Source organism: Arachis ipaensis, chromosome B5, assembly GCF_059453495.1.
Source record: "Arachis ipaensis isolate K30076 ecotype BB chromosome B5, ASM5945349v1, whole genome shotgun sequence".
Taxonomy (NCBI): domain Eukaryota; kingdom Viridiplantae; phylum Streptophyta; class Magnoliopsida; order Fabales; family Fabaceae; genus Arachis; species Arachis ipaensis.
The window spans coordinates 27,177,136-27,188,911 of record NC_142440.1 but is presented as its reverse complement, the minus strand read 5'-3'; the positions used below and the strand labels follow the sequence as shown (position 1 = coordinate 27,188,911).

Sequence of the window (11,776 nt, the reverse complement as noted above, 5' to 3'; positions counted from 1 at the left end):
TCAATTCTTCTTATTTCGCTTCTAAGATATCCATTCGCACCCAAGAACGTGATGAAGGTGATGATTATGTGTGACGCTCATCATCCTTCCCCCTTATGAACGCGTGCCTGACAAACACTTCTGTTCTACATGAATTAAGCTAGAATGAATATCTCTTAGATCTCCTAACCAGAATCTTCGTGGCATAAGCTAGAATGATGGCGGCATTCAAGAGAATCCGGAAGGTCTAAACCTTGTCTGTGGTATTCTGAGTATGATTCAATGATTGAATGACTGTGACGAGCTTCAAACTCGCGATTGTTGGGCGTTAGTGACAGACGCAAAAGGAGGGTGAATCCTATTCCAGCATGATCGAGAACCGACAGATGAATAGCCGTGCTGTGACAGGGTGCGTGAGCATATTATTCACTGAGAGGAGGGGATGTAGCCACTGACAACGGTGATGCCCTTGCATAAAGCCAGCCATGGAAAGGAGTAAGACTGACTGGATGAAGATAGCAGGAAAGCAGAGGTTCAGAGGAACGAAAAGCATCTCCATTCGCTTATCTGAAATTCCTACCAATGATTTACATAAGTACCTCTATCCCTATTCTATTATTTATTATTCGAAAACTCCATTATCACTTTATATCCGCCTGACTGAGATTTACAAGGTGACCATAGCTTGCTCCATACCAACAATCTCCGTGGGATTCGACCCTTACTCACGTAAGGTATTACTTGGACGACCCAGTGCACTTGCTGGTTAGTTGTATCGAAGTTGTGACAATTATGAATTAAGATCAGAGCACCAAGTTTTTGGCGCCGTTGCCGGGGATTGTTCGAGCCTGGACATCACAATTTCGTGCACCAAGTTTTTGGCGCCGTTGCCGGGGATTGTTCGAGTTTGGACAACTGACGGTTCATCTTGTTGCTCAGATTAGGTAATTTTCTTTTTGTTTTGTTTTCAAAAATTTTTCAAAAAGCTTTCAAAAATTTTTCTTTTGTTTTCGAAAAAAAAAATAAAAAAAAATAAAATAAAATAATAAAAATAATGTTTTCAAAAATAAATTATTCTATGGCTTCAAGATTTTTAAGAATGAATTCTAGTGTTTCATGAAACATGTTGAATCCTATCTGGCTGTAAAGCCATACCCAAACTGCTTTGGGATTGGTATTCAACTAATCACTCCAGTCCATGTAATTATATGCTAAAGCTTGGCTGGCTATTAAGCCATGCCTGACCCTTTGATTGGAGCTTTAGAGCATAAGATTCCTGGAATTCATATTAAAAATTTTGAATCCTTATTTTTCTTTTTTTTCTAAATAATTTTCGAAAAAAAAAAAAATAAATAAATAAAATAAAAATACAAAAAAAAATTAGAAAATCATAAAAATCAAAAATATTTTTGTGTTTCTTGTTTGAGTCATGTGTCATGTTATAAGTTTGGTGTCAATTGCATGTGCATCTTGCATTTTTCGAAAATTTCATGCATTCATAGTGTTCTTCATGATCTTCAAGTTGTTCTTTGTCAGTCTTCTTGTTTGATCTTGATGTTTTTCTTGTTTGGTGTCTTTTCTTGTTTTACATGTACATTTTTTATTTATTAGAGTCTAAACATGAAAGATTTCTAAGTTTGGTGTCTTGCATGTTTTCTCTGCATATAAAATTTTTCAAAAATATGTTCTTGATGTTCATCATGATATTCACGGTGTTCTTGGTGTTCATCTTGACATTCATAGCATTCTTGCACACATTCATAGTTTTGATCTAAAATTGCCATGCATTGCATCATTTTTCTTGTTTTTCTCTCTCATCATAAAAATTCAAAAATAAAAAAAAATATCTTTCCCTTTTTCTCTCATCAAATTCGAAAATTTGGATTGACTTTTTCAAAAGTTTTTAAAATCAAGTTGTTTCTTATGAGTCAAATCAAATTTTCAATTTGAAAATCTTATCTTTTTCAAAATCTTTTTTTTTTTAAAATCAAATCCTTTTTCAAATTTCTTAGTTATTTTCGAAAATTCCAAAAATATTTTTCAAAAATCTTTTTCTTATTTTTTTTTCTTTTTCTTCAAATTTTCGAAAATAACATAAACAATTAATGTTTTGATTCAAAAATTTCAAGTTTGTTACTTGCTTGTTAAGAAAGATTCAAACTTTGAGTTCTAGAATCATATCTTGTGATTTCTTGTGAATCAAGTCATTAATTGTGATTTAAAAAAATCAAATCTTTTTCAAAACTAATTTCAATCATATCTTTTCAAAAATATCTTCTTATCTTATCTTTTTCAAAAATTTGATTTCAAAATATCTTTTCTAACTTCCTAACTTCTTATCTTTTCAAAATTTGTTTCAACTAACTAACTAACTTTTTGTTTGTTTCTTAACTTTTTCAAAACTACCTAACTAACTCTCTCTCTCTCTAATTTTCGAAAATATCTTCCCTCTTTTTCAAAAATTTCTTTTTTATTAACTAATTATTTTTATTTTTTTATTTAAAAAAAAAAATTTTTCGAAAAAAAAAATATACTAACATTTTTCAAAAACTATTTTCAAAAATCACTAACTCTTTTTCAAAAATTATTTTCGAAAATTCTCCCTCCCCCATCTTATTCTATTTATTCATTCATATCCTAACATCTCATCTCACATCTCTGCCATCCTGACAGTTGTGTTTCTTCCATTATATTACATTATTTGTCTCCCCCTCTTCTTCTACTCACACAGGGATCCCTATACTGTGGTATAAAGGATCTCTATTATTATTATTATTTTTCTGTGCCTTCTTCTTTGTCATATGAGCAGGAGCAAGGATAAGAACATTCTTGTGGAAGCAGATCCAGAACCTGAAAGGACTCTGAAAAAAAAAATTTAAGAGAAGCTAAATTACAATAATCCAGAAATAACCTTTCAGAAATTTTCGAACAGGAAGAGGAGATGGCAGCCGAAAATAATAATAATATAAGGAAGATGCTTGGTGACTTTACTGCACCTAATTCCAATTTACATGGAAGAAGCATCTCCATTCCTGCCATTGGAGCAAACAACTTTGAGCTGAAACCTCAGTTAGTTTCTCTGATGCAGCAGAACTGCAAGTTTCATGGACTTCCATCTGAAGATCCTTTTCAGTTCTTAACTGAGTTCTTGCAGATATGTGATACTGTTAAGACTAATGGAGTAAATCCTGAAGTCTACAGGCTCATGCTTTTCCCTTTTGCTGTAAGAGACAGAGCTAGATTATGGTTGGATTCTCAACCCAAAGACAGCCTGAACTCTTGGGATAAGCTGGTCACGGCTTTCTTAGCCAAGTACTTTCCTCCTCAAAAGCTGAGCAAGCTTAGAGCTGATGTTCAAACCTTCAGACAGAAAGAAGGTGAATCCCTCTATGAAGCTTGGGAAAGATACAAACAGTTGACCAAAAAGTGTCCTTCTGACATGCTTTCAGAATGGACCATCCTGGATATATTCTATGATGGTTTATCTGAGCTATCAAAGATGTCACTGGACACTTCTGCAGGTGGATCCATTCACCTAAAGAAAACGCCTGCAGAAGCTCAAGAACTCATTGACATGGTTGCTAATAACCAGTTCATGTACACTTCTGAAAGGAATCCTGTGAGTAATGGGACGCCTATGAAGAAGGGAGTTCTTGAAGTTGATACTCTGAATGCCATATTGGCTCAGAATAAAATATTGACTCAGCAAGTCAATATGATCTCTCAGAGTCTGCATGGAATGCAAGCTGCATCCAACAGTACTCAAGAGGCTTCTTATGAAGAAGAAGCTTATGATCCTGAGAACCCTGCAATAGCAGAGGAAAATTATTTAGGTGAACCTTATGGAAACACCTATAACTCATCATGGAGAAATCATCCAAATTTCTCATGGAAGGATCAAAAGCCTCAACAAGGCTTTAATAATGGTGGAAGAATCAGGTTTAGCAATAGCAAACCTTTTCCATCATCCATTCAGCAACAGACAGAGAACTCTGAACAAAATACTTCTAATTTAGCAAACTTAGTCTCTGATCTATCTAAGGCCACTGTAAGTTTCATGAATGAAACAAGATCTTCCATTAGAAATCTGGAAGCACAAGTGGGCCAGCTGAGCAAAAGGATCACTGAAATCCCTCCTAGTACTCTCCCAAGCAATACAGAAGAGAATCCAAAAGGAGAGTGCAAGGCCATTGACATAAGCGCCATGGCCGAACCTGTGAGGAGAGGAGAGGACGTGAATCCCAAAGAGGAAGACCTCCTGGGACGTCCAATGATTAATAAGGAGCTTCCCTCTGAGGAACCAAAGGACTCTGAGGCCCATCTAGAGACCATAGAGATCCCATTGAACCTCCTTATGCCCTTCATGAGCTCTGATGAGTATTCCTCTTCTGAAGAGAATGAGGATGTTACTGAAGAGCAAACTGCCAAGTTTCTTGGTGCAATCATGAAGCTGAATGCCAAATTGTTTGGCATTGATGCTTGGGAAGTTGAACCTCCCTTGTTCATCAATGAACTAAGTGATCTGGATCAACTGACATTGCCTCAGAAGAGACAGGATCCTGGAAAGTTCATAATACCCTGCACCATAGGCACCATGATCTTTAAGGCTCTGTGTGACCTTGGTTCAGGGATAAACCTCATGCCCCTCTCTGTAATAGAGAAACTGGGAATCTATGGGGTGCAGGCTGCTAAAATCTCACTAGAGATGGTAGACATCTCAAGAAAACAGGCATATGGACAAGTAGAGGACGTGTTAGTAAAGGTTGAAGGCCTTTACATCCCTGCTGATTTCATAGTCCTGGATACTGGAAAGGAAGAGGATGAATCCATCATCCTAGGAAGACCTTTCCTGGCCACAGCAAGAGCTGTGATTGATGTTGACAGAGGTGAAATATTCCTTCAATGGAATGAGAACTCCCTTGTGTTTAAAACTCAAGGATCTCTCTCTGCAACCATGGAGAGGAAGCAGAAAAAGCTTCTCTCCAAGCAGAGTCAACCAGAGCCCCCACAATCAAACTCTAAGTTTGGTGTTGGGAGGCCACAACCAAACTCTAAGTTTGGTGTTGAACTCCCATATCCAAACTCTAAGTTTGGTGTTGGAGAGTCTCAACAAAGCTCTGCACATCTGTGAGGCTCCATGAGAGCCCACTGTCAAGCTATTGACATTAAAGAAGCGCTTGTTGGGAGGCAACCCAATGTTTATCTAATTCTTATTTTTATTGTTTATCATGTTTTTCTTAGGTTCATGATCATGTGGAGTCACAAAATAAATATAAAAATTGAAAACGGAATCAAAAACAGCAGAAGAAAAATCACACCCTGGAGGAGCATCTGTCTGGCGTTCAGCGCCAGAACAGAGCATGGTTCTGGCGCTGAACGCCCAAAATGGGCAGCTTCTGGGCGCTGAACGCCAGAACAGGCATGGTTCTGGCGTTCAACGCCAGAAATGGCACACAAATGGGCGTTGAACGCCCAAAATGGGCACCAACCTGGCGCTGAACGCCCAGAGTTGGATACAAAGGCATTTTTACATGCCTAATGGGTGCAGGGATGTAAATCCTTGAACACCTCAGGATCTGTGGACCCCACAGGATCCACTCAGGATCTGTGGACCCCACAGGATCCCCACCTACCTCCACTCACTTCTTCTCACCACTCTCTTTCACACAACCCCATAAACACTCTTACCCAAAAATCCTTCACCAATCACCTCAAACTCTCTTCCCCATCACCTCTTCACCACTCACATCCACCCACTCTTCCCAATAAACCTACCTCATAAACTCCACCTACCTTCAAAATTCAAAACCAATTTCCCACCCAAACCCACCCATATGGCCGAACCTTAACCCCCCTCCATTCCCTATATAAAGACCTCCATTCTTCACCAAATTCACACAACACACCCCTCTACACTCTCCTTAGCCGAAACCACATCTCCCTCTCCCTCTCCATATTTCTTCTTCTTCTTCTTCTATTCTTTTGTTTATTGCTCGAGGGCGAGCAATATTCTAAGTTTGGTGTGGTAAAAGCATAGCTTTTTTGTTTTTCCATTACCATTGATGGCACCTAAGACCGGAGAATCCTCTAGAAGAGGGAAAGGGAAGATAAAAGCTTCCACATCCGAGTCATGGGAGATGGAAAGGTTCATCTCCAAAGCCCATCAAGACCACTTCTATGATGTTGTGGCCGAGAAGAAGGTGATCCCTGAGGTCCCTTTTAAACTCAAAAGAAATGAGTATCCAGAGATCCGACATGAAATTCAAAGAAGAGGTTGGGAAGTTCTAACAAATCCCATCCAACAAGTCGGCATCCTAATGGTTCAAGAGTTCTATGCCAATGCATGGATCACCAAGAACCATAATCAAAGTAAGAACCCGGATCCAAAGAACTATGTTACAATGGTTCGGGGGAAATACTTAGATTTTAGTCCGGAGAATGTGAGGTTGGCGTTCAACTTGCCATACATGGAAGAAAACGCACGCCCCTACACAAGGAGAGTCAACTTTGATCAAAGGTTGGACCAAGTCCTTATGGACATATGTGTAGAAGGAGCTCAATGGAAGATTGACTCCAAAGGCAAGCCGGTTCAACTAAGAAGATTGGACCTCAAGCCTATTGCTAGAGGATGGTTGGAGTTTATTCAATGCTCAATCATTCCCACTAGCAACCGGTCTGAAGTTACTATAGACCGGGCCATCATGATCCATAGCATCATGATTGGAGAAGAGGTGGAAGTTCATGAGATTATACCTCAAGAACTCTACAAGGTGGCTGACAAGTCCTCCACCATGGCAAGGTTAGCCTTTCCTCACCTCATTTGCCACCTATGCAATTCAGCTGGGATTGACATAGAGGGAGATATCCTCATTAAAGAGGAAAAGCCCATCACTAAGAAAAAGATGGAGCAAGCAAGAGAGCCCAGTCATGGAGCTCAAGAGGCGCAAGAGGATCACCACCATGAGATTCCGGAAATACCTCAAATGCACTTTCCTCCACAACACTATTGGGAGCACATCAACACCTCCCTAGAAGAATTGAGTTCCAATATGGGACAACTAAGGGTGGAACATCAAGAGCACTCCATCATGCTTCATGAAATAAGAGAAGATCAAAAAGCAATGAGGGAGGAGCAACAAAGACAAGGAAGATACATAGAAGAGCTCAAGGACATCATTGGTTCCTCAAGAAGGAAATGCCACCATCACTAAGGTGGATTCATTCCTTGTTCTTGCTTTCTCTGTTTTTCGTTTTCTATGTTATGTGCTTATCTATGTTTGTGCCTTCATTACATGATCATTAGTAGTTAGTAACCTTGTCTTAAAGATATGAATGTCCTATGAATCCATCACCTCTCTTAAATGAAAAATGTTTTAAATTCAAAAGAACAAGAAGTACATGAGTTTCGAATTTATCCTTAAACTTAGCCTAATTATATTGATGTGGTGACAATGGTTCTTGTTTTCTGAATGTATGCTTGAACAGTGCATATGTCTTTTGAAGTTGTTGTTTAAGAATGTTAAATATGTTGGCTCTTGAAAGAATGATGACTAGGAGACATGTTATTTGATAATCTGAAAAATCATAAAAACGATTCTTGAAGCAAGAAAAAGCAGCAAAGAACAAAGCTTGCAGAAAAAAAAATAGGGCGAAAAAAAATAGAAAAAAAAAGAAAAAATAGAAAGAAAAAGAAAAAGCAAGCAGAAAAAAGCCAATAACCCTTAAAACCAAAAGGCAAGGGCAATTAAAAAGGATCCCAAGGCTTTGAGCATCAGTGGATAGGAGGGCCTAAAGGAATAAAATCCTGGTCTAAGCGGCTAAACCAAGCTGTCCCTAACCATGTGCTTGTGGCGTGTAGGTGTCAAGTGAAAACTTGAGACTGAGCGGTTAAAGTCAAGGTCCAAAGCAAAAGAAGAGTGTGCTTAAGAACCCTGGACACCTCTAATTGGGGACTCTAGCAAAGCTGAGTCACAATCTGAAAAGGTTCACCCAATTATGTGTCTGTGGCATTTATGTATCCGGTGGCAATACTGGAAAACAAAGTGCTTAGGGCCACGGCCAAGACTCATAAAGAAGCTGTGTTCAAGAATCATCATACTGAACTAGGAGAGTCAATAACACTATTCGAAATCTGAAGTTCCTATAGAAGCCAATCATTCTGAACTGCAATGGATAAAGTGAGATGCCAAAACTATTCAAGAGGCAAAAAGCTATAAGTCCCGCTCATTTGATCGGAGCTATGTTTCATTGATGGTTTGGAATTTATAGTATATTCTCTTCCTTTTATCCTATTTGATTTTCAGTTGCTTGGGGACAAGCAACAATTTAAGTTTGGTGTTGTGATGAGCGGATAATTTATACGCTTTTTGACATTGTTTTTTAGTAGGATCTAGTTACTTTTAGGGATGTTTTTAATAGATTTTGTGTTAAATTCATATTTCTGGACTTTACTATGAGTTTGTGTGTTTTTCTGTGATTTCAGGTATTTTCTGGCTGAAATTGAGGGACTTGAGCAGAAATCAGATTCAGAGGTTGAAAAAGGACTGCTGATGCTGTTGGATTCTGACCTCCCTGCACTCAAAGTGGATTTTCTGGAGCTACAGAACTCGAAATGGCACGCTTCCAATTGCGTTGGAAATTAGACATCCAGGGCTTTCCGGAAATATATAATAGTCCATACTTTGGCCAAGAATAGACAACGTAAACTGGCGTTCAACGCCAGCTTTCTACCCAAATCTGGCGTCCAGCGCCAGAAAAGGATCCAAAACCAAAGTTGAACGCCCAAACTGGCACAAAAACTGGCGTTCAACTCCACAAATGGCCTCTGCACGTGCAACACTTAAGCTCAGCCCAAACACACACCAAGTGGGCCCCGGAAGTGGATTTATACATCAAATACTTACTCATGTAAACCCTAGTAGCTAGTTTATTATAAATAGGACCTCTTACTATTGTATTAGGCATCTTTGGTCTCAATTTTAATCCATTGTTCATCTTAGGAGACTATTGATCTCGTTTAGGGGGCTGGCCATCTCGGCCATGCCTGGACCTTCACTTATGTATTTTTCAACGGTAGAGTTTCTACACTCCATAGATTAAGGTGTGGAGCTCTGCTGTTCCTCAAAGATTAATGCAAAGTACTACTGTTTTCTATTCAATTCTTCTTATTTCGCTTCTAAGATATCCATTCGCACCCAAGAACGTGATGAATGTGATGATTATGTGTGACGCTCATCATCCTTCCCCCTTATGAACGCGTGCCTGACAAACACTTCTGTTCTACATGAATTAAGCTAGAATGAATATCTCTTAGATCTCCTAACCAGAATCATCGTGGCATAAGCTAGAATGATGGCGGCATTCAAGAGAATCCGGAAGGTCTAAACCTTGTCTGTGGTATTCTGAGTAGGATTCAATGATTGAATGACTGTGACGAGCTTCAAACTCGCAATTGTTGGGCGTTAGTGACAGACGCAAAAAGAGGGTGAATCCTATTCCAGCATGATCGAGAACCGACAAATGAATAGCCGTACCGTGACAGGGTGCGTGAGCATATTATTCACTGAGAGGAGGGGATGTAGCCACTGACAACGGTGATGCCCTTGCATAAAGTCAGCCATGGAAAGGAGTAAGACTGAATGGATGAAGATAGCAGGAAAGCAGAGGTTCAGAGGAACGAAAAGCATCTCCATTCGCTTATCTGAAATTCCTACCAATGATTTACATAAGTACCTCTATCTCTATTCTATTATTTATTATTCGAAAACTCCATTATCACTTTATATCCGCCTGACTGAGATTTACAAGGTGACCATAGCTTGCTCCATACCAACAATCTCCGTGGGATTCGACCCTTACTCACGTAAGGTATTACTTGGACGACCCAGTGCACTTGCTGGTTAGTTGTATCGAAGTTGTGACAATTATGAATTAAGATCAGAGCACCAAGTTTTTGGCGCCGTTGCCGGGGATTGTTCGAGCCTGGACATCACAATTTCGTGCACCAATGATCAAGATGAACAACTAGCTTTAGAAATTCCTGCAAATGCACTCAGAAGGTCTACAAGAGAGAAGAAGCCTTCATCAAGGTATTCTCCACATGAGTTTGTTTTGTTGACTAATGGAGGAGAACCTGAATGCTTTGGAAAGGTGGTTGAAGATGAAAGCAAAGATCAATGGCTTGAAGCTATGCAAGAAGAAATGAAGTCTTTACTTGAGAATGATACCTATGAGTTGGTGAAGCTACTGAAGGGTATGCAAGTTTTAAAGAACAAATGGGTATTCAGAATCAAGAATGAAGAACACAATGCTAAGCATCGGTATAAAGCTTGATTGGTTGTTAGAGGCTTGAGCCAGAGAAAAGATGTTGATTATGAGATCTTTTCTCCTGTTGTGAGGATGTCATTCATTCGTGTTGTGCTCGGATTAGCAGCTTCTCTTGATCTGGAGATTGAGCAAATGGATGTGAAGACAGCTTTTCTTCATCGTGATTTGGACAAGAAAATCTACATGGAACAACCGGAGGGCTTTGTTGTTAAAGGAAAGGAAGATTTTCTGTACAAGCTTAAGAAGAGTCTTTATGGGTTGAAGCACAAAAAGTTTGAATCTGTTATGGGGGAGCATGGTTACCGTAAGACAACTTCAGATCATTGTGTATTTGTGTAAAAATTTTCTGATGGTGATTTTATCACTCTTTTGCTTTATGTGGATGATATTTTGATTATGGGCAAGAATGCTTTGAGGATTAATGAGTTAAAGAAACAGTTAAGCAAGTTCTTTGCTATGAAGGACTTGGATCCTGCCAAACAGATTTTGGGCATGACTATTACTCGTTATAGAGATTCCAAGAAGCTTTATTTGTCATAGGAGAAGTACATAAAGAAAGAGTTTCAAAAGTTTGGCATGAATGATGCCAAATGTGTTGGTAGTTCTTTTGCTCCTCATTTTAAGTTGAGTACCAAGCACTCAAGCAGTGTCCAACCACTGATGAGAAAAAATAAGCAATAGATGAAATTTCTTATGCCTCAGTTGTTTGAAGCTTGATCTATGCTATGGTGTGTACTAGACCAGACATTGCTCATGCGATTGGTACTGTGAGTCGTTTTCTCTCTAATCCAAGTAAAGAACATTAGAATGTTGTTAAATGGATTATGAGATATCTCAAAGGTACAAATAACTTGAGTTTGTGTTTTGGTGGTGAGAAAACTTTGCTAGTTGGCTTTATTGATACAGACATGGCAGGAGATATTGATTCTCGAAAGTCTACTTCAGGTTATTTGGTCAAGTTTGCAAGGCGAGCTATTTCATGGCAATCAAGGCTACCAAAGTGTGTTGCACTTTCTACCATAGTGGCAGAGTTTATTGCAGTAACTGAAACATGTAAAAGAGTTGTTGTGAATGAAGAAGTTTCTTGTAGTGCTTGGTTTCAAGCAAGACCGTTATGTGTTATTCTGTGATAGTCAAAGTGCTATTCATCTTGCCAAGAATTCTACTTTTCATGCAAGATCTAAACATATTGATGTTAGGTATCACTGGATACGGGATGTGTTAGATTCCAAGTTATTGGAAATTGAGAAAGTTCATACTGATCATAATGGTGCTAATATGATGACAAAAGCATTGTCAAGAGATAAGCTTGAAACATGTTGTTTGATCGCCAGAATGGCGAGGGTCTCCACCTAGTCAAGAAGGGAGAGATTTGTTGGGCTTTTTTCTCTTCTTTGTGAGGCCTAAGCCCAATTTTTGGGGTGTCTCTTTTACACCCATTGTGTCACAACCCTAATAAGATTTTGGGGTC

The 11,776-nt window shown here is 38.9% G+C and overlaps 1 non-coding gene across 1 annotated transcript; it reads right to left on the bottom strand.

The window, feature by feature from the left end:
* Positions 1–3,316: 3,316 nt before the first annotated feature.
* On the bottom strand, positions 3,317–3,424 carry LOC148563675 (small nucleolar RNA R71). The gene has a single exon (XR_015884150.1). It is a non-coding gene; the product is annotated as a small nucleolar RNA R71 (small nucleolar RNA).
* Positions 3,425–11,776: the final 8,352 nt, after the last annotated feature.